The sequence below is a fragment of the Zonotrichia albicollis genome, chromosome 5, assembly GCF_047830755.1.
Source record: "Zonotrichia albicollis isolate bZonAlb1 chromosome 5, bZonAlb1.hap1, whole genome shotgun sequence".
NCBI classification, from domain to species: domain Eukaryota; kingdom Metazoa; phylum Chordata; class Aves; order Passeriformes; family Passerellidae; genus Zonotrichia; species Zonotrichia albicollis.
Window position 1 is genome coordinate 72,619,620 of NC_133823.1, and position 22,283 is coordinate 72,641,902.

General features: G+C 42.5%; 1 long non-coding RNA gene across 1 annotated transcript in view; it reads left to right on the forward strand.

Annotated features, from left to right (window-relative positions):
* Nucleotides 1–1,563: 1,563 nt before the first annotated feature.
* Nucleotides 1,564–22,283, forward strand: part of LOC141729055 (uncharacterized) — a 32,528-nt gene continuing 11,808 nt past the window's right edge. The window contains exons 1-2 of the long non-coding RNA XR_012580305.1: nt 1,564–1,706; nt 15,035–15,176. This is a non-coding gene — a long non-coding RNA (uncharacterized LOC141729055). The remainder of the gene's footprint in view (nt 1,707–15,034; nt 15,177–22,283) is intronic.

Genomic DNA, 22,283 nt, shown 5'->3' on the forward strand with positions numbered 1-22,283 from the left:
CTGCAAACCCTTGTTGGCATCTGCTCTCTGGTGTCCTCGCCCATCTCTGGGAAGGCTGGTGCTGCCGTGTTGGTCACTCGCTGGGTGTGGAGGAGAGGCTGTGCCAGTGAAAGCTGCTCAGCTTTTAGCCACTCAAAGGAGCATTGGGTTATGCCTGCAGTGGAAAGGAACATTCGTGCATGTTGCCATTTCTTACTGGTTTTACCCCAGATTTTCACAAACGGCTGTGCTAGTGGAAGCAAGTCTGTTTTCATGAGTATTTGAAGGGTAATAGAACACAATGTCATCTCAGGGAAATTCTGCTGGTTTCATTTTACTGAGACTTTGAGATGAGCTGCAAATCCTGAAAATTTTCTCCTTGGGGAGGTGATAATTTCACAGTTTACGTTGTGGGGATATTGATTGCCCAATGTTGAGGACCTAATGTAGCTTTCAGCACCAGAAATTTTAAACATCCAGAGATTGTCCTTGAAACAATAACATTTTACCTCTCTTCTGTGGACAGGAATTGCTTCTGTGTTATTTCACATAATCCATTAAAAATTTCATGCCTGGAAAAAGTCTGTAGTGCTGTGTGATTTCCTCGGTACTGTTCTTTGGAATGGTTTTGCCCTCATTATCTGGAGCTGCCCGCAGACAGGTAATAGGTGTGTGAGAAGTTCTGGAAGGCAAACTGGTGTAGTTCTTTGCCTCCTGTTTATGTGGTAAGCTATGACTCAAAGAGCTGATTTCACATGATGCTGAAAACACAATTTAACCTTTTTGCAGCAGGGTGTATTGACAGAATCAAAGCAGAGCATGGCTGACACTAGTAAATGAATTAATATGCATATCTGGGATGTGTTTATTTGATTGTTATGCTAATATTGTGGTAATAATTATCATGTCTGAATACTAACCAAGCTAACACCTGATTTGTAGTTGATTTTCTGTCTCTAATGTAGGGAATAGGTTTTTAAGAATTATGCTTTCTCTCATAGCTGAGCAATGTGTTGTTCCCAGGCTGCATCTTAATATCACTTTGCTTTTGCAGAAGAGCAGTTTCACCTGAAGATGATTTTCCTTGCCCTCACTTTAATTTTTACTTGATGTATTATTGTCTGGCAGGTTAACCTTTTCAGATTGTGTGCTGCAAAATGTTGCTACCAAGGATAGTTGGTGCTTTTCTAGCTTTTATTTCACATATTGAAAGATGAAAGGTTTCTAATGAAGTTACAGAACTGCATATTATCAGGAACTGAACTTCTTCACTGCTTGTATCTAGAAAAACAGATTGGTGCCAACTGAACTCCTGAAATATTATGTAGAGATCAGGAGTGTCCACCCCAAGTGGTATTCAATTATGGGAATCATAATTTTTGTTAGAAATAATCTTTGCTTTAATAATGCCAGCCTATTACATCCCAAAACTGGCAAACTATGTCCCTGACCATCTGCATTTGTGTTATATTAATCATGGGTTTTGTGCTAACCATGGGCTTGAGTTTCCTGTCTTGTTATCACTTCTTCAAACACCAGGTTTGTACACTTGCTGGCTTGTTCTTTATATTTCAAGATGGTGTATCTTAGGCACAGAACTCGATGTTACTGTGAACTGTGAAAATAACATTTCTGGTCTGTCTTCATTTGGTTGAGTGATTCCTGTGAAGGGACTGGGGGATTTTGGGGTTTAAGATGTGAAAGAAGAGGTTGAGCAGCCTTGGCAGGTAAGTGTGCCAGGGGACAGGATGAACAGACACAAAGCCCCGTGCTTCAGCTGGAGCATGCACTATTGGGGTTTGCTGCTGCTGCTGGGGTGTTTGGTTTTGCTGGTCTGTGAATCCATGTTCCACACATGATCATTTGTCAGAACTCCATTTCACTTTTACAGTCCCTCTGCTTTCCCACGTCTGAATTATGGTTTCCTCTGTGCCTTTTATGTGGGGAATTCTTGGTGATAAAAATAATACATGGTCCATAATGTTTTATGTTTCTGATTGGATTTTTTTTTCTAGTTTTTAAAAAAATTACCTGTTGTTTCTGTCCTGGGGCAGAATGCATTTACAGTTTCAGTGGGCTTTTCCACTTGCTAGTCCCACTCAGAAACTGAATAAGGAAAAAAATCCCCTAGTTTCATAGCAAACATTCTGTGTTCTTGGGTACCTTTAAATTAGTTAAAATATGGTTATGTTGCTCTCTAGTTAATTTTCTAACTTAATTTGGTAGAGTTTAGAAATCTCTTAACATGAAATAGGTAGTGAAGAGTGCCTGTCTTCCTGTGTTTAACTGCTGGGTCAGCATCCCAAGCTTAGTTCAGAGATTTGCTTTTAAACATCCTAATTCCTTCTAAAATCTCTCATCTTGCTTGTTAGAACATAAAGAGGAGGGAGATCATCCTGAAATATTTTTTCATCTGAACTGAACTTGTACCCAAACCCCAACACTGACTGCTCATTCATTTTCTCAAGGCATGAAGGACACTGGCAATTTCTCCCAGACTCCTTTTTTGGGACAGCAACCATTTCTGCTTGGCTCCATCAGAGGTTTGCACAGTAGTGCTGGAGCTCTGAAGGGCAGGGCCATTCCATGAGGATGAATAATAAATCATTGCTATACCTTTCGCTGTTTCAAACCTAACACAGCAGAAAGAATTGTTTCCCTGTTGTTGAAGAGCACCAGCCCAGGCTGTGTGAGGGGTTTCTGTGCAGGAGAAGAGCTTTGGGACTGGACCTCTGTCCAGTGGGCAGCCCTGTGGTTTTAAGCAGGAGAGATCTGGAATTTAGGAAGGATTTGGAAGTTGAGCAGGTTTGTTGCTGGAGGTGTGAGGGGGGAAAAGTCCTCTACAGTCCTGGAGCAGTGATTAGAGAAGGTTCTGGAACAGCCTCTGAGGAGGGCGCTGCTGCTGCCTCACACGATTCTCCTGGAGCTCAGCTGATGCACACAAGATTTGTTATGACTAAAAGGATTGCAACTAAACAGAATACAGTCATTTTTCTTGTCATTTAGTGAGGCATCTTTTGATCCATGATGAGCTGAGGGCTCTCTGTGCAAGGCTGACAGTAAATGAGATACTCTGAGGAGATTTTGGTCTCTGTGACTTATTGAAGGTGGATAGGACATAATTCCTTTACTCATTGAGGCTGCATAATTTAGTTTTATCTGCTCTGTTTCTTAGCAGTGCTAAAAAAATGTTATTTCCCTCAATTTTGATGCCAGCAGAGGCCGAGCTGACTAATATGAATCTAAGTAAGGTTTCTAAAAGAAAATAAATAGTCTGAAATCCTGTTAGACAACCCTATAGTCAATGTTACCAGAAAAGGAAGAAGCTAAACTTCCCTCTTAATTTCAGAGATGATTCCTCTGTCCTGCCTGCTTTTCCCATACTGGGTATGTAACCACCACAGTTCATTTTGATCCTTACCCCTGCCTGCACCACCTCACCTGCCTTCTGCTGCTCACCTTTGCTTTCTAATCAGATGGAATCACTGAGATAGAAAAGACGGCTTTATTTAATTTCCTTCATTAAAATGTCTTGGTGATCTTTAAAATCCACTTTGCACTTTTATCTTTGGCTGAATGCTGGTGCTAGCTCATACCTAAGGCAGCAAATGTAGGTGGAAATGCTGTACTGAACATAACATAATTATGTTAGGAGGAACAGTGATTGCTGCACTGCTAGGATAAAGATTAAATTGAGCCTGTGGGACAATATGCCTGATTATACTAATTGGTACCTGTGCTTGTAATGCTCAGTTACTTTTTTCCCTCAAAACTGTGGAAGAACACTCGGCCATCTGACGTGGCCGTGCCATTCCTGCAGCTCCACGTGTCCTGTGAGAGGCAGGTCAGCACTGAGCTCCCCATTTATGGCTCTTACAGCCCCTTGTTAGGGAGATGTCCAAAAGGCATTAGCAGAGCTGTTAAGGTTTCCAGAACATTTGCTTTTCCTGAGTGCTTTCATGAAATCTAATGATGAGCTCCCTTTTCTGGGAAAGAATTTAATTTCTTACACTGGGAAGGGAAATGTTCAGTGTCTCTCACACCCAAGGACATTGGCAGCTTTGGCACAATTTGGTGATACCTGAATGAGTCCTTTAACACAGTAGCATTCTTTCAGATCAGTTCATTGTTTCTAAATTCCTCAGGTAGATTACTAACCCTAACAAATTACTGGTGGTTTTTGATTCTCCTGCAGCCAGCAGCACAGCTTGCCCCTCTCAAACAGGTTCCAGCAGGACAGAAGCACAACTCATTCTTTTCACCCCAACACGTGGACAGGAGAATCTTTCACAGCTCTCATCCCAGCTTCTTATGTGGACCAAAACAACTTTGTCTCATCACAACAGATCAGAGTTCTTTCCATCAAAGTCCCATGGACAGCAGGACAGAGCCTCTTCCTTCAGAGCTTGCTAAGTCCCACGGTCAGCATTTGCTTTTTCACCTCTGCTGTACGACAGCATTGCCTCTGACTATGGGGTGGCTCAATCTTGCTCCAGTTACAGTTCATCTGTCTCACTTGCTCCTCCAAAACTGATCTATGCATGAAAATTAACAGAGTCCATTCTTGCAACTGGTGCCTAGCTTCTGCAACAGATGAAGAGATCTATTTTAAGAAGTTTATCCTCAAAAGAGTATGGTTTGTTATTATACTAATAATAAAGTTTTCATTGTGTTCATTTTGTATTTTTATCTCTGATTCAGCCTCCAATTAGCCAAAATTACTAGAAACCCCTAACAAATAACTGACTATGTCAGTTACTTACATGATTCAACATTGAACCAACTGGCTGTCAAAATCCCAGTACTTTGGTTCTCCACCCCTTGGTGTGAGTCTTTAATTTCTCTGATGAACTTTTCCCAGGCAAACACAGCCAGCTTATTGGGACTGACACCTTCTTCTGTCCCTTGACGTTTGTTACCTTTTGAGGTAATGCAAAGAGACCCTGTGGGAGTTCCAGTCTGCTTTAGGCCTCTCTTAATTGATTTTCAGTGAATTTTAATGATGAAGCTTCTCAGATTGCTGATTGGAGCTGTGAAGGGAACTGGGATGATCTCTTTCAATTAATGCAGCATCTTCAATTTCCCATTAGTTGCTGACAGCTTCATGCTGAAAAGTCCTCTTCATTTGGGACCAGAGGTATCAGACACAAAGCAAAAAACATCATTCTCATTCCTAACTCCAGGGAAAGGACATGTGGGACAGAGGGCAAGAGATCTTGTCTTAGACTGAGTCAGAGAGGTGATAATAATCTAATGAGGCCAGTTATTCCTCTTCTCCCTATAGCCCTTATGCCTTAGCAGGCTGAAAAACTTCACTTTCCCCCTACCTGACTTTGAAGACAATTTCCCACCTGCTTGCTTGTAAAATTCCTGTCATCCTGGGCATCTGGCTTTGTGTGTATTTCTGTCTGGATGCTCTGAATCATTGGGAGGCATTCCAACTCCAACGTGGCTGCAAAGCAAGGCCAGAAGAGATTTACAAGTCCTGTGCAGCAGGATGCCAAGCCCTATTTCTAACACTGCATGTGCTATGGAAGTCAAAGAGTCCATCAGAAAAATTTGCCTTTAAAAAACAAACACTCCTCCCTCAAAAGAGCCAAGCAAACAAAGAAACAAAGCCCCAAACCCAAAGTAAGATATTCTGAGAAAGTGTTGTAATTGTATCTTTGTTGAAATGGTACTTTTCCACTTCAAATGTAAGGAAATAATTTGAACCCTCCTCAAAATCAGAGAGCTTGCAGACTTCACTGTATCTTCAACTACAAATAAATAGAGGGTAAGTGGATGAAGAAAGGATATTCAAAAAGGTTAAATGAAGTTAAAAGGAAGCAGTCAAAAAGATCTGGATTTTTATGCAATTTTACTAAAATGTTTACTGTGCCATTAACAGGTAAATCTGTTAATCTCTAAGACTTAATTCCTCAGATAAAACTGCATATTTAACTGCAGTTTCATCACAACTCACTGCTGAAGGATAGCATAAAGGATGGGAAACTGGATATATGAAGAGCCACATCCTCCTGTGAGACTTGTAATCCATTTACTGGGTCTTTTTTCCTGTTTGTTCATAATGCAAGACTCACAATACGGGGCCATGGTACATGCCTTAAATTATAACTCCAGCAGAGAAATGAGAAAGAAAAGCTGTTGTCGATGACTTGTTGCAGTATTTCAGGCTGGGCTAACTGCAGGCAAATCTGGATCTTCACTGCACAGACTCTGAGCAGTGGAGTTTGGAAGGCTTGCATGAAGCACCTGAGATGTATGTGTGCACTTGCCTGTTTTCTAAGGGCAGCCCTTCAGCTGAATATTCCTCACCCTTTTCTCTCTCCACCATGCACTGGCAAAACCTTCTGGCTGTTTCAAACAGTTTGAGAGATTTTTTTGCCATTGCTTGGGGTTTTTGTTCTGTTTAGCTGAAATAATTTTAAGCGGCCTACGGTGGGGTTTTTTTTGAGGAAGGGAAATTAAATGGATGGAAAATTGCATTATTTGATAGTGTTTGCAGTCTATGGCCATAGCAGTGTGCAATATTTGGGTCAGATTGTTTTTAAGCAGTTAATTGTCTTCCCAACTGAATGTTCAAGCATAATCAGGCTGATTATGCTGAAGCAGTTGAAAGTTCAATGTACAGTGAAAAATAGGATAGCAATTACCTTCTAAATTCCTTTATATGAGCCACAGGAGGTACTTTTGCTCAGGACTGGAATCCTGGATAATCTGTATCATCAACACAGTTTTGGTTTTAGTTCCTAACATGTTTTTGAGAAAAAAATCAGCATGCAAATGATTGAAGTCAATTTTTATGTTAATCCTCAGGCAGCAATGAGTGGGTGACACCTGTGATTTCAGACTTCTAAAACAAAGACAAGTTCAGTAGTTGAAATTCTGAGCCCTGAAAGTACAAGAGAACAGCTTATTCCAGGTATTCATTAAAACCACATTCCAGCACAGCTCAAAGAAAGTGCCTGTGCATTAAAAGTTTGGGATTACATGAGGCTTTTTAAACACTTTGTTTTATTTGCTTTGAATGCATGTGATTTTTCAATGTGATGTTCATATTTCAATATATGTGATATTTCAATATCTGGTGTATGTATCATTGAAATCCCAAGTTCTTTTATCTTTTACAATATGTTCTTAAGAAGGCTCTTTTCCAAGATGTATTTGGTGCAAGGAATATGCTCTGAATCAGTAATTTGATATTAAAAGTTGTTCTCTTGCTTTTCTAGAAATGGTGTGCAGGCAGGTAAGTGAGGAAGCTTTTATATCAAATGTCCCCAATCTGAAGGGAAATATTTCTTCCTCTGGGTTTTGGGCAGCCTTGCTGAACACCTGGGGCTGTTGTGTTTGGCCGTTCTGGCTGATGTCACACGGATTCTCTGAGCACAGCTGAGAATTACAAAAGGACAGTAGAGAATTTTTATGATCTTGAGATTGTATCTGAAATACAGAATCAACTTCTGCTTAATCAGCTTCATGATGGGTGAATATATTCAAATAACAAATAAGTGTAAACATTATTTTTCTGAATCAGTTTCATTTCTTTTTCAAGCCAATCTACATCTGTTGATTTAACCTAGAAATGTATTTTTTTTCCAATCAGAACTTCAAAAAGCTATCATTTTTCCAGTTTTCTTGTAAAGCAATATTCTCTTCAAAAAGATGACACAAATGCTCTGTAGCACTGAGGTCCCTGTGCATTTGAATGAATCCAATGGCATTCTCATTGTGTTGTTGGGTAAAATCACAGCCATGTGTTAATTTTATTTGGTTTGAACCACTTTGACCTGGTTCACTTGGAGTAGTCTGACAGAATTCAGTTTTGACACAAAACGGAGGTAAATTTAAAAGACAAAGGAAACCCAAACTCTGCTTTTTGTCAGTACATCTTTATGATCTATCCTCCACAAGAGGCTCATGCTCTTCTGATAATATGGGATGATACCTAATGGGGGAATTGTTCTGCTGCTGAGCTGATCATAAAAACAGGAGGAGATGAATAAATTCATCAAACAGTTTATAACAGCAGCTTTTATTTCACAGCACCTTTAAGGCAGCGCTTCAGAAAAACTCTGAAATCTTGCTGCAAAGCCTCGAGATGCTGAAGAAATAAATTGCTTGAGAGGTTTAAACCCAGCACTTGTTCTGCGTTTTCTAGACTGTTCTTCACTGTTTTCTGAATTCTCCCTGATGATGGCAAGTGCCTTGGTAACAGTAGGTGATGGCTGGTTGTGTGGAGTTTTCCCCTGAAATATGTAATTTAAACATTATCTGTGACAGACACAGACTCCTGTTGGTAGATATTAGTTCAAGGGAGACATCATATCCATCCTCAACACCAAGATTTTTTGTTTAAATGGGGCATTCCTCTGCAATTTCACATTATCTTAAGTTCTCCTTCCTCACCTACTTGTATTTCAGATGGGTGATCTTTCTTCCTAAAAATTAATTTCCCAGAGTCCTCTTATTATTTCTCCAACTTGGGGATCTCCTAAGCCTAAATGACCACTCTGACGTGGGTGTTCCCATCTGTTCCAAAGCTGTTTTGGTTGAGTACAGGTTTTATTCAGTGAGGAGGAAATGCCTCCTGAGAATCATTCAGGGGCTACCCCAGCACCTCCAGGAAGAGCCTTCCCCTTCAGAGCTGGAAGGATCTCCCTTCCTTCCAAGAAAGCCCCATCTGAAATTGTTTCCCCACACAAACCTTGCCCTGCATTCTCCATCTGGCTGGACAGGCTCCAGCACCTGCTGTGGGTGACACAGCTGTGCTGAGAATAAATACCAAGTGCCCCCTGTTCTCAGTCACAAAGGCACTGGCAGAGACTAAATGGTCAAAGGGAAATTTGTTAAAACATCTTGATAAGTAAAATAGCAACAACCATGACAGCCAGATGGTGCTCACAGAAAGCTTGAAAGGATTAATCCCTGTTCTGTAGGCTGCTAGCAAAAATATGTTTGCTATATTTAAATGAAGGCAGTTTACTGAAGAGTTTCAGAGTAAATAGAATTTTCTTAAAACTCACTGTCATAATTACATTGAAAGAACTGTGGGCCAGATAATTCTGACCCAAATAACTTGGTTCAAGCATTAGGTGCTTAGCCCAAATGTTCTTCCCTCCCTTGTCTTTCCTGATGACTATTTTAGCCCTTGTGGCTTCATTTGGTGAAGTATTTGATAGAAGATTTTAATTCAAGTATCAAAGAAAAGAATAAAGCCGCACTGGGCAGTAAGCTGCAAACTAATATATTTTAGTGTTTAATAAATTGCTGCTCTGAGCCCTGATCTCAGTGACATCCCCAATGGTTTCAGCTGAGCCATGGCTGCTTTCACTACCAGATTACAGTTTTAAGTGGCTGTGAAAAACTTCTTCATGCTTTAAGACAGCTTTCTCTGTTTTCACCTTTAAAATGTATTTAAAGACTCATTAAACAATTCTTTGAGAGTTCTGCTACAATAATTCGGATGCTTGTGGTGCATTTTTTCTCCTGCCACATTTCCTCTTGTTTTAAAAAAAGTGGTGTCATTATTCCATTTTCACATTTCCCACCGAAATCAGTGAACTCTGCAATGAACTCTGCATTTCTTGCAATTAAAAAACCCCTAAACCATCAGCAGGCAACTCCAACCATGCCACATCTTCCTTTCCATAAATGAATGTGAGTTTCTCTAATTTACTCTTGAACAACTTGCAAGGAGAAGGAACTAAAAGAAAAAGGCAGTGGCTGATCCTTCTTCCTTTTCTTCAAAGGAGAGGACAACAGGATTTCTGATAGATTTTCCCTTGGAAGACAAATGAGCACATTCCAAGCTTTGTGGATTGGAAATCAATGTGCATAAAGCAAGAAAAATGGGCAATGTTATCAAGCCCAGAGTTTGCACAGGCAGTGAACTCCAGGAAAAAAAGGCCATTTTCCCATCTCTGTCTGAGCTGGCAAGCTCCAACAGAACTGGCTCCATCTGTGATTGCCCTTCCTGCCCCAGCACACGGGGTTTGTGCTGCCTTAGCCTGACCCTCCTGTATCTGAGAAAGTTCTGTGCAGTTTTTGGTATTATCCTGTGTTGTCTGGGGTTTTTAACGTGTGGTCATCAACAGCACTTTTCTTCTGTATATGAAATGGTTGCCCACACTTTGTCAAATTTTAAATCTTTCTTTTCTAGAACTTACCCATAACTTCCCTCTCTTTGCTACAGTGAAGTTCCATAATAGCAGCAGTATTAGGGAAAATATTTGTAGCCAAGTGCATCCACCTAAATCCAATAGACTTCTGTGGTGATGCAGAAGTCCCACAAGCAATTTTAGGACAGAGCATTAATTGTTCTTTTCCATCAGGTACATGACATCAGCAAGGTTTTGTACCAATCCATTGTGCTTTTTAAGTATGAAAGTGGCTCTTGGAATTCTTACCCATTCTGTCCTGGCATATTCCATGTGTGGAACGTAATTAGGTTTATTTGGAGGATTCTACAGAATGTCTGTGAAGGGAAAGTGTGTGGGTGGGATCCTGGCCCTGTTAGAAGAGATGAGAAGTTTCCATTGCCTGGAATGAAGTTCCAGATTTTTTGTACACATGAGATAGGCAGCAGGCAAAGCTCCTCAGTGATGGGTATTTCTTATCTCAGAGAGAAGTTGTCATAAGAAATAAAGTATTTAGAATCTTCTGATGTGTACATTGTTGTCAATTCTCAGAGTGGCAAAAGAGCTACCACTTGAGTCAGTGAAAAATCTGGATAGTTGTAGCAAGGATAAAGGGTACATCTTTAGGAAATACTCCTTATAGGCAAACTGAGCAGGATTTCTGGGCACTGAAGCTCTCATTCTGTATTGGAAAATGTGTTTCTTCATTTATATGGGATAAGAATTTAATGAAAATCTCTTTATCTCTTTCCCTGGAGAGGAAGTTCTTTCATTAGTGCAGGAGTAACTGTAGTTTAATTTTAAAGGTTTTTGCAGTCAAATTATTCTAATCTGCCAGAAAATTTACCTAGATATATAGGAAGACATTTCCTATTCACATTCATTTGAATAACACAAAGTCAAACTATTTTCTTACCTAATCTATGAAGCAATATTCAGTCTAAATCCCTAAAATTGCACTGCTGCCTTAAAATGTTCACATTATACAGGAAATCAGAGCTGGGCAAAGTTCTGGACTCTTCTCCATGGAAACAGCATCAGTCATTATTCCTGGGATAGTGAAGATTTTAAACCAAAGGAGCTCTGCCCTTTTTCAGTATCCCAGTTAGGCTGGAAAATTTATGGGATAATGTATAGATAATCAGTCACTTTTATTTCTTTGCGTGTAAATAATGCTACAATGAGCTCCACAAATTGAGTTCTATTCTCAGCCTCTCTTCTGTTGTCAAAAGAATTTAGAATCTGCCAAGCAAGTAAAGCACACTTGGCTTCTTTTGCCTTGAGTCTGTAATAACTTTGCTCAGTCTGCTGGCTGTGCCACTCTGAAATAAATGACACTTGTTTTTGCAATAGAGGAGAGTATCTGTTGATAGTATACCATCTTGTCATCCATTGCAAAAACATTTGTGGCTGCTGATAGCTCTGGAGTCTTGAATTTTGATTAAGGAGTTCAATTTTGAAATGACTGCTTCCCACTTCTCTTAAATTTCCCGTTACAAAAGTCTTCAATGCAATTTGATTTTAGTTTCCTTTGATCATCTTCATCAGTTAAAGGTAAAAATGCAAATCCGTCACTAAAAGTCATTTGGAAAGGAATAGAGATTATGAAATTACATGTCCACATCTAGAACCACGTGTGCAGTTCCAGTTTCTTTATCTCAGGAAGTGCATCAGAAGTAGGGAACAGTTTCTCCTTTGTATGTAGGACATGGATATGTGTCCATGTGAAGAGATTTTTACTGACATTGTGGGAACAGGAGATGGGAAATGAGCAAAGAACAGAACAGGAGGCAGACTGGAGTGCAGAGTGGGGCTGGTGATATGCCAAGTCCAGAAATGGGGAGGTTGTGTTGTTAAATAAAGTCACATCTCTCCCAAAGGACATTTGAAACAGAAGTGACCACATTTTTGTAGCTTTCTATGAGTCAAAGAAAACAGATTTCCATCAAATCCTGCATGTTCTTTCATGAGTCTGAGGTTCTAGCATGTGTCTCATTCCTGTTTGCTGCTTTGGCCAGTTTTGTATGTTTTGTTGCATATTTTGCTGCAATAATCTCAAGATGGAAATGGCAGAGATGGATACTGCAAAGATGATCATCACAGCAGGCAGCTGGTAAGAGACAGCACACGGGAATGAATAAAGAGCCCAGTAATGATAAGGAGAGAACTTAAAAAGTACCAGAGAAAAATACCAGCCCACACAGTTCAAACCATGGGGACATCAAAGAGGAAAGCAAATCCATGGATATTTTCCAGCTGTTGCTGTTCTAATTTAATTTAATTTAATTCTCTACTCCCAGTGTGTATATGAAAATAGAGTATCTGGCACTGGCAGAAATTTCCTTTCCCTGTGTTAAACATTTGTGTAAAAAAAAGTCAATATTTTATCTGGACTGTGTTGTACCGATTTTTAAAACCTATATTTGTTTCCTTTAAAGGGGAAAAGTTAGGTTTTACTGAGTGATCAGACTGGACTCTATTATCAACATTGCTAAGAAAGAATCAGTCCAAGCTGAATTTAGTGGTAAGGGAACCTAACAGTGCTGTTTCTCTGGTAACAGAAAAACTGTGCAAAGATTAATGTGTTCACAGGCTAGGCCATTAACAATCTCTTAGTGCAGTGTAGTTTTGCTTTGTTGCTGATATCTTTTTCTCTGATCTTCTCACTGGCTTTCTAAATTCTAGTGAAAAAGAATCTTTTTTCTTTCACAGATAAAATTATTCTTCAGCTGTAAACAAAATGAGGAATTTTTTTTAGATGAAATAGCCTGAAATTGGTTGGTTTATTTCTAAATGCCACTTTGAGCTGTGACTTTGGCCTGATCAATGCATTGCTGAGCCTACAGCTCTGTGCTCCTGCCTGGCCCCAGGTCCCTGTTTGTGTGACTGGATGTCAGCTTTGGGAAAAACCCCGGCCTGGCACAGGGCTGAGGGGTGTGTGCTCCGTTTGGAGATAAAGGCTGGCAATGGGGAAAAGCTTTAACTGATTTTTGTGCTTGTTTCTGACAATAGGAAATGAAATATTTCTGTATGGCAACATGGAACCAGAATAACCTGTTAATGGTGAGAAGGGTACTTGGATAAATAGGCCCAGCAGTGTCACCAGGAAAAAGAAGCTGCTTTTTAATGCAAGGAGCAAAGTTTTAGAGATCAAGAAACACAGGGCTAAAACCAGATTTGACAAAAGCGAAACACAGTCTGATTTTACAAAGATTATTCAAACATGTTTTAAAGTTGTTTTGGAGTGATTCTGATGGCAGCCTGCTCCAGGATCCTCAGCTTTCTGCCCCCCGTGGCTGCTGACCCTTAAGGCCCGGGCCGTGTGTGAGGGGCCGGGCCCGGGGCCTTTGGGCTCTCTCGGTGGAGCTTTGGGCGCCTCAGGGCCCAGCGGGGGCTGCGGTTTGGCTCGGCCAGCTCGGTTTTATTGAGCCCAGCAAAAAGCTTCTCCCTTCCTGGCTCGGAGGAGCTGCAGGAGCGATCTTCCTCCGAGGAGGAGGGAAGGGAAAGCACAGGGAGGGAGAGAGGGACAGGAGAGACACAGGGAGAGGCTCCAGTGCCGCTGCTCCGCCCACCCTGGCTGCCGGGAGAGGAGCTCGACAGCAGGTGCTGGGCTCGGGCTGGAGCTGCCCTTCCCTCAGAGGGAAAAGGGAAGCTCAGTGCAAGCTCCATTTCCCTCAGAGGGAAAAGGGAAGCTCCGTGGAAGCTCCATTTTCCTCAGGATGGAAAGGGAAGCTCAGTGCAAGGTCCACTTCCCTCAGGGTGAAAAGGGAAGCTCCGTGGAAGCTCCATTTCCCTCAGGATGGAAAGGGAAGCTCAGTGCAAGCTCCATTTCTCCCAGAGCAAAAAGGGAAGCTCCGTGGAAGCTCCGTGGAAGCTCCATTTCCCTCAGAGGGAAAAGGGAAGCTCCCTGGAAGCTCCATTTCCCTCAGGATGGAAAGGGAAGCTCCATGGAAGCTCCATTTCCCTCAGTGGGAAAAAGGAAGCTCCGTGGAAGCTCCATTTCCCTCAGAGGAAAAAGGGAAGCTCAGTGCAAGCTCCATTTCCCTCAGAGGGAAAATGGAAGCTCCATTTCCCTCAGAGGGAAAAAGGAAACTCAGTGCAAGCTCCATTTCCCTCTTAGGGAAAAGGGAAGCTCCCTGGAAGCACCGCTTCCCTCAGAGGGAAAAGGGAAGCTCATTACAAGCTCCATTTCCCTCAGAGGAAAAAGGGAAGCTCCCTGAAAGCTCCATTTCCCTCAGGATGGAAAGGGAAGCTCCGTGGAAGCTCCATTTCCCTCAGAAGGAAAAGGAAAGCTCCGTGCAAGCTCCATTTCCCTCAGAGGGAAAAGGGAGGCTCCGTGGAAGCTCCATGTCCCTCAGAGGGAAAAGGGAAGCTCCGTGGAAGCTCCATTTCCCTCAGGATGGAAAGGGAAGCTCAGTGCAAGCTCCATTGCCCTCAGAGGGAAAAGGGAAGCTCCGTGGAAGCTCCATTTCCCTCAGGATGGAAAGGGAAGCTCAGTGCAAGCTCCATTTCCCTCTTAGGGAAAAGGGAAGCTCTCTGGAAGCACCGCTTCCCTCAGAGGGAAAGCTGGTGCATCACAAGTGAGGAAGGGAGATTTCTTCAACATCTGCCGTGTTCTCTGTTTTAATAAACTGTTGGGTTTGGGTTTGGTGTTTTTCCCCTCACTTTATTAGCATTTTCTGTCCCTGGAAGGGAATTGTTGAAACTCTTTAGAGAAAAGTACTCATTGCAGCATGTCCTCTCTTTTGTCTCTTAACTGAGACACAAGTGTATTCTAATCCAGATAAAATAAAAAGAGAATAAAATGTGGGACATTATCAAAGAGAAAATTAGCAAATCATTCAGAGAAAACAGAATTATCTTCAAAACTAAAACACTGGGATTTATGAAATGAGGCAATATTTTCCTGATGACAGGTAACAAGAATTTACATCAAGAACTGAAGACATGAACTGGAGGAAATTATAGAGATTGAGAAGGACCAGCTGTAAATGCCAGAAGATACACACCAAAACAGTGAGGAAAAGGCAGATGTGGTTGTAGAGCACATCCAGCAAGGTAATTCCTACAGAAAAATATTGATACTATTGGAAAAGAATGATGGGATCTCACTTGGGAAGCCGTGTACAGTCTGAGTCCCCCACACAGGAAGGATGGGGCTGGAGGGATGCAGAGGGCCCGGGAGGGAATGGAAAATCAGCAGAACAGTGTTTAATAGGCTGGCAGACAGGGGAGACAGACAGACAATATTATACACGTGTTAAAACTGCATCAGAAGTGTGGATACTAGAGGCAGAAGAACTAACACCCTGTTTTTCAACAACTAGAACAAGCACCAGTTTTTCAACGAATTGTGTGTAAATCAACTCTGAAAATTAGAAGCGGGTTTCTGATCATTAAATGTGGCAAAGTTTGCAGCAGTCCTCAAAAAAGAGCATTGAAATACTTGTTGAAATTGACCAAGTCTGAAGCTTGCAGTAACTGAAAGGTTTTATATTTTGCTAAGTAATTGTCAATTTCTTGGTTTAGCTTCTCTCACTATATATATTTAACCTTTTATGAGTAGTGACTCAAAAGTTAAGCTTTTCATCTTGTGAAACTCATTTTCAGGCCCTGCAGTCAGACATGTATTCATTAAAGTCTGTGATGCCTCAGAGCTACTCGTCTGCTCTGGATACCATGAATACAAACATTCACCGTCAGGTTGTTTGCAGTGTCAGCCCTGAATAAACATGCAGGAATTACCAGGTGGTTACAGTGTTTTAGGTATGACAGATCTATGGCCTGGTGTTGCTGGTTTATTATCTGCTTATTTTAAAACACTTAATTTAGTGCTGGGGGAGCAGACTCCTCCGAAGCAATAAACATCTGTTGCTGCTGTTAGCCTGAGCATTTGCAGCCCATAATGTTCTTGTCCCCTCTGGCAGCCGAAGGTAAATAAGGGAACATCACTCAAGTGTCAGTATGGGGGAACCTGGGTGAGGAGGGGGACAATGTGTGACTACAAAATTAGGTCTGAATTCTCTTCCTGAAAACATTTTTTCTGTGGAAGTTCACATATAAATAACATGAAAATTGGAATAAAAAAAAAATTCAAAATGCATATATTAGTTTTGCATAAGTATATTTCTGATAAAACCTCAAGCAACCCTCCCAATAAACCAGCAATGAATATTGCTGCCTTGGGTCAATGCTTCCTAAACTGCAGTCAGATTTCCACTTAGTTTAGGCTGTTTCCTTTCAGCCTTTGAGTGTAAGAAGATGGTGAGGGTTATGTATTTACATCAGGTAATTGGTATTCCATAGATAGGGAGGGTGGGCTTGTTAGTGCCCCTTACTGTCACCATCCCCCAGCACATGTTACTGTGGGACCTTATTTTCAGGTAGGTTTGTAGCTTCAAAGTGCCTGTGACCTTCCCTCCTTCCCCTGCCACTGTCTCCTTTCAGATAACTTCTCCCTGCTATTGCAGCTGAAATCCCATTTTCTGAAACTGAATTGAGGAAAAATTCTTACTAGCCATGCTAATAAAACCACATAAGCATTTAATCCAAATTATCTCATATCCTCTGCACGGTGGAGCAGAGGCTTGAGATCAGAGGAACAATCTTTGCCTGGGATGAGTTCTTTCTGTCTCTGTGAAATTTGCCTATCAGGTCACCAGCCTCTGAAAAATCCCATTTTACAGACATTTACTAGAAACATATGGATTTTGGTGGGTGAAGTCTCTGAAAATGCCCTGGGAACTAACCCTTCTCCAGAAATGCAGCCTCTGAGTGAGCTGCTGCTGTTTTCCCTCCTTCCCTCTGCAGTTGTTCTCCTGCAGGGATTGGGACCCCAGGGAATGTGACCCACCTTGGCTGTTCCTGCTGTCACCAGTTCTGGACTACAAGGTGAAACATTCAGGGTCTAGTTTGGATAGCTTTGGATGCCTTTCCTTTTTTGTTTTTCCTTTGCAAAATGTTTCCAGGGAAAGGAAGGAGGAGAACAGAAGTGTGTTCTGGCTTTATTATTTGTTTTATTTTTAAGGAAATTTATTTTCTCTACCATTTTAATTGTAGTGTTGAACATGATGGAAGAACTTGAATGACTAGGACAGAAATGGTGTCCTTTCAGGAAATACAAGGCCTTTTGTTCAGGCCTGTGTTTGGGCACAGAGTGAGGGCAGGTAATGAAACAGTGAAGAAGTGCTCACTTAGCACCCCAGGACACAGACATGGAAATACTCCTGCAGTCAGAGCACCGTCAGCGTGCACCTCCTCACACTGCACAGCTGGGACACCTCCATGTGCTGTTGTGCCATAACAAATGGGAAAATAATCTCACTTGTCTGCCCATTCATTTTTCTTGCCTTCACCCGAATTATTAAACAGAAAGTGATAAACACAGCAATTTCAGCATTCAGTGAAACTGCAGTTTTTTCTTACTCCATCTTTCTCTGAGGGATATTTCTCAAGTCCCAGTTTCTTTATGCATGTGGAAAGAATGCAAAGCATAAACCCTTCTGAATCCTATTTTCTAAGCCTTTTTGTCATCTCTGTTGTTCTCATCTGCTTGGATTTCAATTTGTCTTTTTGAAATGTCATGTCCCAAACTGAATCACATCAGTGCTGCTGCTGAAGCCTGAGCATTGCTGAGCAGAGCAGGAGGATTATTGTGCTGGTTGAGACAAACTGTTATTGTTAATATAATCATGGGTAGCATTTGTCCTTTTTGTGTAAGCATCTTAGATGTGAATTGCAAGCAGTTTATGATTTAACTTCTAATAACTGTGTCTTGCTAGGAGTGTTCCTTGGCCCACATTGCTCATAAATACTTGCTTTGGGTTCAGTAGTCACTAGCATTGCTGCAATCTTCTGGACTGTAAAAAAAATATCTGTTTTAAAGAGTACATACAAAATGTATTAGGCAATGGAAGGCTAAAACAAAATGGCTCTCTGTGGCAGGGAATATCACAGGGAGTATCACAGAATCATAGGGAATTTTTGTGGCAGCCCAGCAATCCAAAGGTATTTTTTCATGGTTGTTTAATGAATCTTAAGTAACTGGATTGTCATTGGGAATACAGCCAGCCCTGAGTGCTGCATTTTCATCACCCGGACAGACTGCACAGGGCTCAGGGCCTTGGCTGTTAATTCACGAGAGGAACACACTGATGGTGACATTTGGAACAGGAGGGACAGAGGCACTTGAGGGCAGAGTTCAGAAATGTGCTACCAGGCTGTCACAGCTGCAGACAGCACCTCCTGAGTGCTGAAATGGATGTGGGAATCAGCAGCTGAAATAAACTGAAACTGCTACTCTAGGTCACTTTACTTTCTCACTGCCTAAATATTCAGCCTTGTGAATATATAAGTTCTACAGATACCAAACACTGTTTTTTCTTTTGTGACAACACTGACCACATCTTCTCAGAGGGAAAAAAATACTAGAGCTCTTCAAGTCCCTGGCACCTCTCAGAGCAGATTATATAAAATTTTAGTAGTTTCTCCACAGATCAGAGAAAAAAAAAAAATTGATCTTTTCTGAGACCCTCAGCGTTCAAAGTGGTAGATCAAGAGCTTGTGCTTGGCAGGGGAAGGTAATAAGACACTCAGATGTTAAAAATATGAGATCATAAATATGAGGTAACCACTCAATGACTGCTGCCAATGAAAAAAAAGCCCAATATTTACTTAGAGGTTAAAGAAACATGTTATCTAGAATAAAATGGAATTAGTGCATGGGTCCAGCTATAAAATATGGAGCAGCCCCAGTTCCCATTGTGTGGCAATTCTGCAGTAGCTCCACTGTGGGCACAGTAATTCCCACACCAGGAATATTTTTGTATGGACTAAATGTGGCCACACAGGGGTGTAGTGGAGAACAACTACAAGACTTGAAATTCCCTCCCTGATTTATCCCCCCATGGCTTCCATCTGCAGACAGTCTGGTCTTGTTCCTTGTGCCTCATTTGTGCAAACTCCTGCAAGGGAAGTCAAGAGAAGAATGAGAGCAGGTTAAAATCTCAGAATGTGGACGATCTCTCTGAGAGTTGGGGGCACTTAGCACCTGCAGGAAATCTTCAGTTCTTGAGAAATGGATGCTCAGGGTCGCTGTTGCTGTAATTCTGTTAGGGAAAATGGCTGGAATATGAGGGAAGCCAATGTTACAGGAACACATAAAGCAGTCCTAGCGCTATCCAGCTTCCCTTGCTGTTCATTGCAAAAGCAGTGAAGTCAGCTTTGCACGGCATTTTCAGCATTGTGGAATGAAGGGTAAGGCATCCACTCAATTCTCCCCTGGACCATTTTCTCTGGGTGAAATTCAGGATAATGATTTCTGCAGAGGAAGAGAATCCTTGAGAGCAAAAGCTCTGCCTGGCAGTGTACTCAGCTTGATTCCAGGGGGGAAGAAAGTCCATGTGGGCTGGGAAAATGGGCAAGGATGGGTGATTTGAGAGCTGGTTTTGGTTCTGTTCTACACAGACTTGCAGTAGAGTTTTAACCTCTGCAACCACGAGAGAACCCATGGAAATTCTTGGAAAGTCAGATGAACTATTCTGAAATACATACAGAAAAATTCTCATTATTTATTGCAAATGCCCAGCCCCTGAATTACTTGTGCCAGAGCCTGTGGTCAGTGGTTAGAGGGTGAACACTGCTGTGGGAGAAGGGCTAATGCATTTCCATCTGAACTGATTGCAGAGGGGTGCCACACAAAAGCCCAAATTGATGTTTTACAATTTTAGGTGTGGTGTGCGCAGTCAAAATTCTGCCATGTGATTAGAGTGACAAGTAACATTTTATGATAAAGAGAAAAAAAGCCTTGTAAATCGATCTGTTTTGATAAGAAGGTGAATATCCTGACTTTGGTGATGTTAACCATTTAAACCTCCCATTTTTGGTGGCAATCCATGTAAAGCCAATACCCACTCAATGGCCCTTAGGAGGTTCTGAGCCTGGACATATTTTCAAATGCAGATATCACGGAGAGGACTATAAAATACAAATATTTTTTCTGTCACTGGAACTGAAGTTGCACATAGTGACAATCTCAGAAATGATGAGTTCATTTTTTTTTTAGAATATGATTTAAATAAATCGTTTGCCATTACATTCTGTGTACTTTGAGGAGGAATTATAAAGAAATAGGAGAAAGTTATAAAATAGAAATTGATAAAAGGCTTATTTGGTGTTTGGGAGTCCTGTGCAAGCAGCTGAAAAAGCCTTTGGAACAGAACCAATCTCTGTGAAAGCTTTATTGATTACACAGAGAAAAGTCCATTTTAAACACTTTCATAGCCCTGTGTTGCCTGAGGAAGCAAAATCTATTACAGTCAGATTATGAACTTTTTGTTTATGGACTCAGCTGTCTTAGCGGGCAGCTGGAAGAAAGCAGCATTATTATTTCTTCTGTCTCTGAAGCAGAGTTATCAATAATCCCGTATTTCCCCATGTGGCTGCCCCCGCTGTTCCCAGGCCATCCCCAGCGTGAGGTGCTCCGGCACACGCTGCAGCTGCCGCTGGAATGGCCGGCCCGGGAATGGCTTCCAGGTCAGGGAGCCTCTGGTGCCCCCACAGCTCACGGGGCAGCATCCGGGCTGGCTCCCGGATCGGTGTCTGTGTCATTGCTCTGCTCCCTCCGGGCTTTTTTCACCTCAGGGCTGTTGAGTTGAGTTTAGAGAATGACTCAGATCTACCCGTGGTTAAATAAGCTGTGAAATCAGCTGCCCAAACAACTCTCACTCATCGGGGTGATCATGCTGCTCTACACGAGGATCTCCACCTCTCTTTGGTCTAAGGACAGGTCTAAGCCAGAAAGATGGGAGAGGAAAAGTGATTCCTTTTCTTTGCCTTTCCTTAAAGGCGTGAATGTCAGACCGCAGCGGAGGGGATCTGGTTTGGAAGGTGCCAGAAATCTCCAGCTCCTGGGGCAAAGAGCAGAAGCTGTGGGAGGGCCGGGAAAAGGAGAGCAGGGCGGGGCGGGCTCAGCCGGGCAGCGGGAGCGGGGTCTCTGTGTCTCTCTGAGGGGAGCGGGGTCTCTGTGTCTCTCTCTGAGGGGAGCGGGGTCTCTGTTTCTCTCTGAGGGGAGCGGAGTCTCTGTGTCTCTCTCTGAGGGGAGCGGGGTCTCTGTGTCTCTCTGAGGGGAACGGGGTCTCTGTTTCTCTCTCTCTCAGGGGAGCGGAGTCTCTGTGTCTCTCTGAGGGGAGCGGGGTCTCTGTTTCTCTCTGAGGGGAGCGGAGTCTCTGTGTCTCTCTCAGGGGAGCGGGGTCTCTGTGTCTCTCTCTGAGGGGAGCGGGGTCTCTGTGTCTCTCTAAGGGGAACGGGGTCTCTGTGTCTCGCTCTGAGGGGAGCGGAGTCTCTGTGTCTCTCTCAGGGGAGCGGGGTCTCTGTGTCTCTCTCTGAGGGGAGCGGGGTCTCTGTGTCTCTCTCAGGGGAGCGGGGTCTCTGTGTCTCTCTCTGAGGGGAGCGGGGTCTCTGTGTCTCTCTCAGCCGAGCCCAGCAGCGCTCTGGAACTCGGGGCTGTGCGGGGCGGCGCCGCCTGGAACTGAGCCAGGGCGGCTGAACTGGCTCCTGGAGAGCCGGAAAGGGCAATTCTGTGTGTGCTCAGTGCTCACGTGTTCCTCCTGGCCTCCAGGAATGGGGCTGACGTTTGGCATCTCGCTGAGGGTGACATGATGTGACCTGCTGTTCTAGCGCCAGGTCTTTTATCAGTTTCAGCTCACAGCATCAATCCAGCTGAAACTGGTACCTGTGAGTGCTTTAAGTCTCAGGAACTGTGAGGTTGATTAAATTGACTCTGAACCAGCATCTTCAAACACTTCTGCCTGTCCCCTCCATTCCCCCAAAGCTCAAAGCATGCAGAGAAAAGGGTAAAAATGATAAAATACCTGACTTAGTTGCATCTAGATCTTTCTTTGGAGCTCACAGTTCTTTTCCCTCCAACTGACCCTCATTTCTGACTGTGAGAAACAGACTGTGCTGCTCACAGCATGTTTTCTCTCCTCCTGTGATACCTTGCCAGCCTGACAAGTTTTAATGACTCCTTGACATTTGTTTTTTTCTTTTTTTTCAGCAACAAAATAGAAAAGGATGTGAGAAAGATTTCTCACTGGTAATATCAAAAGTTAGAGCCTGTTGTTCATTTGGCCAACAGCACCAGGTAGCTGCACTTTTACCACTGAT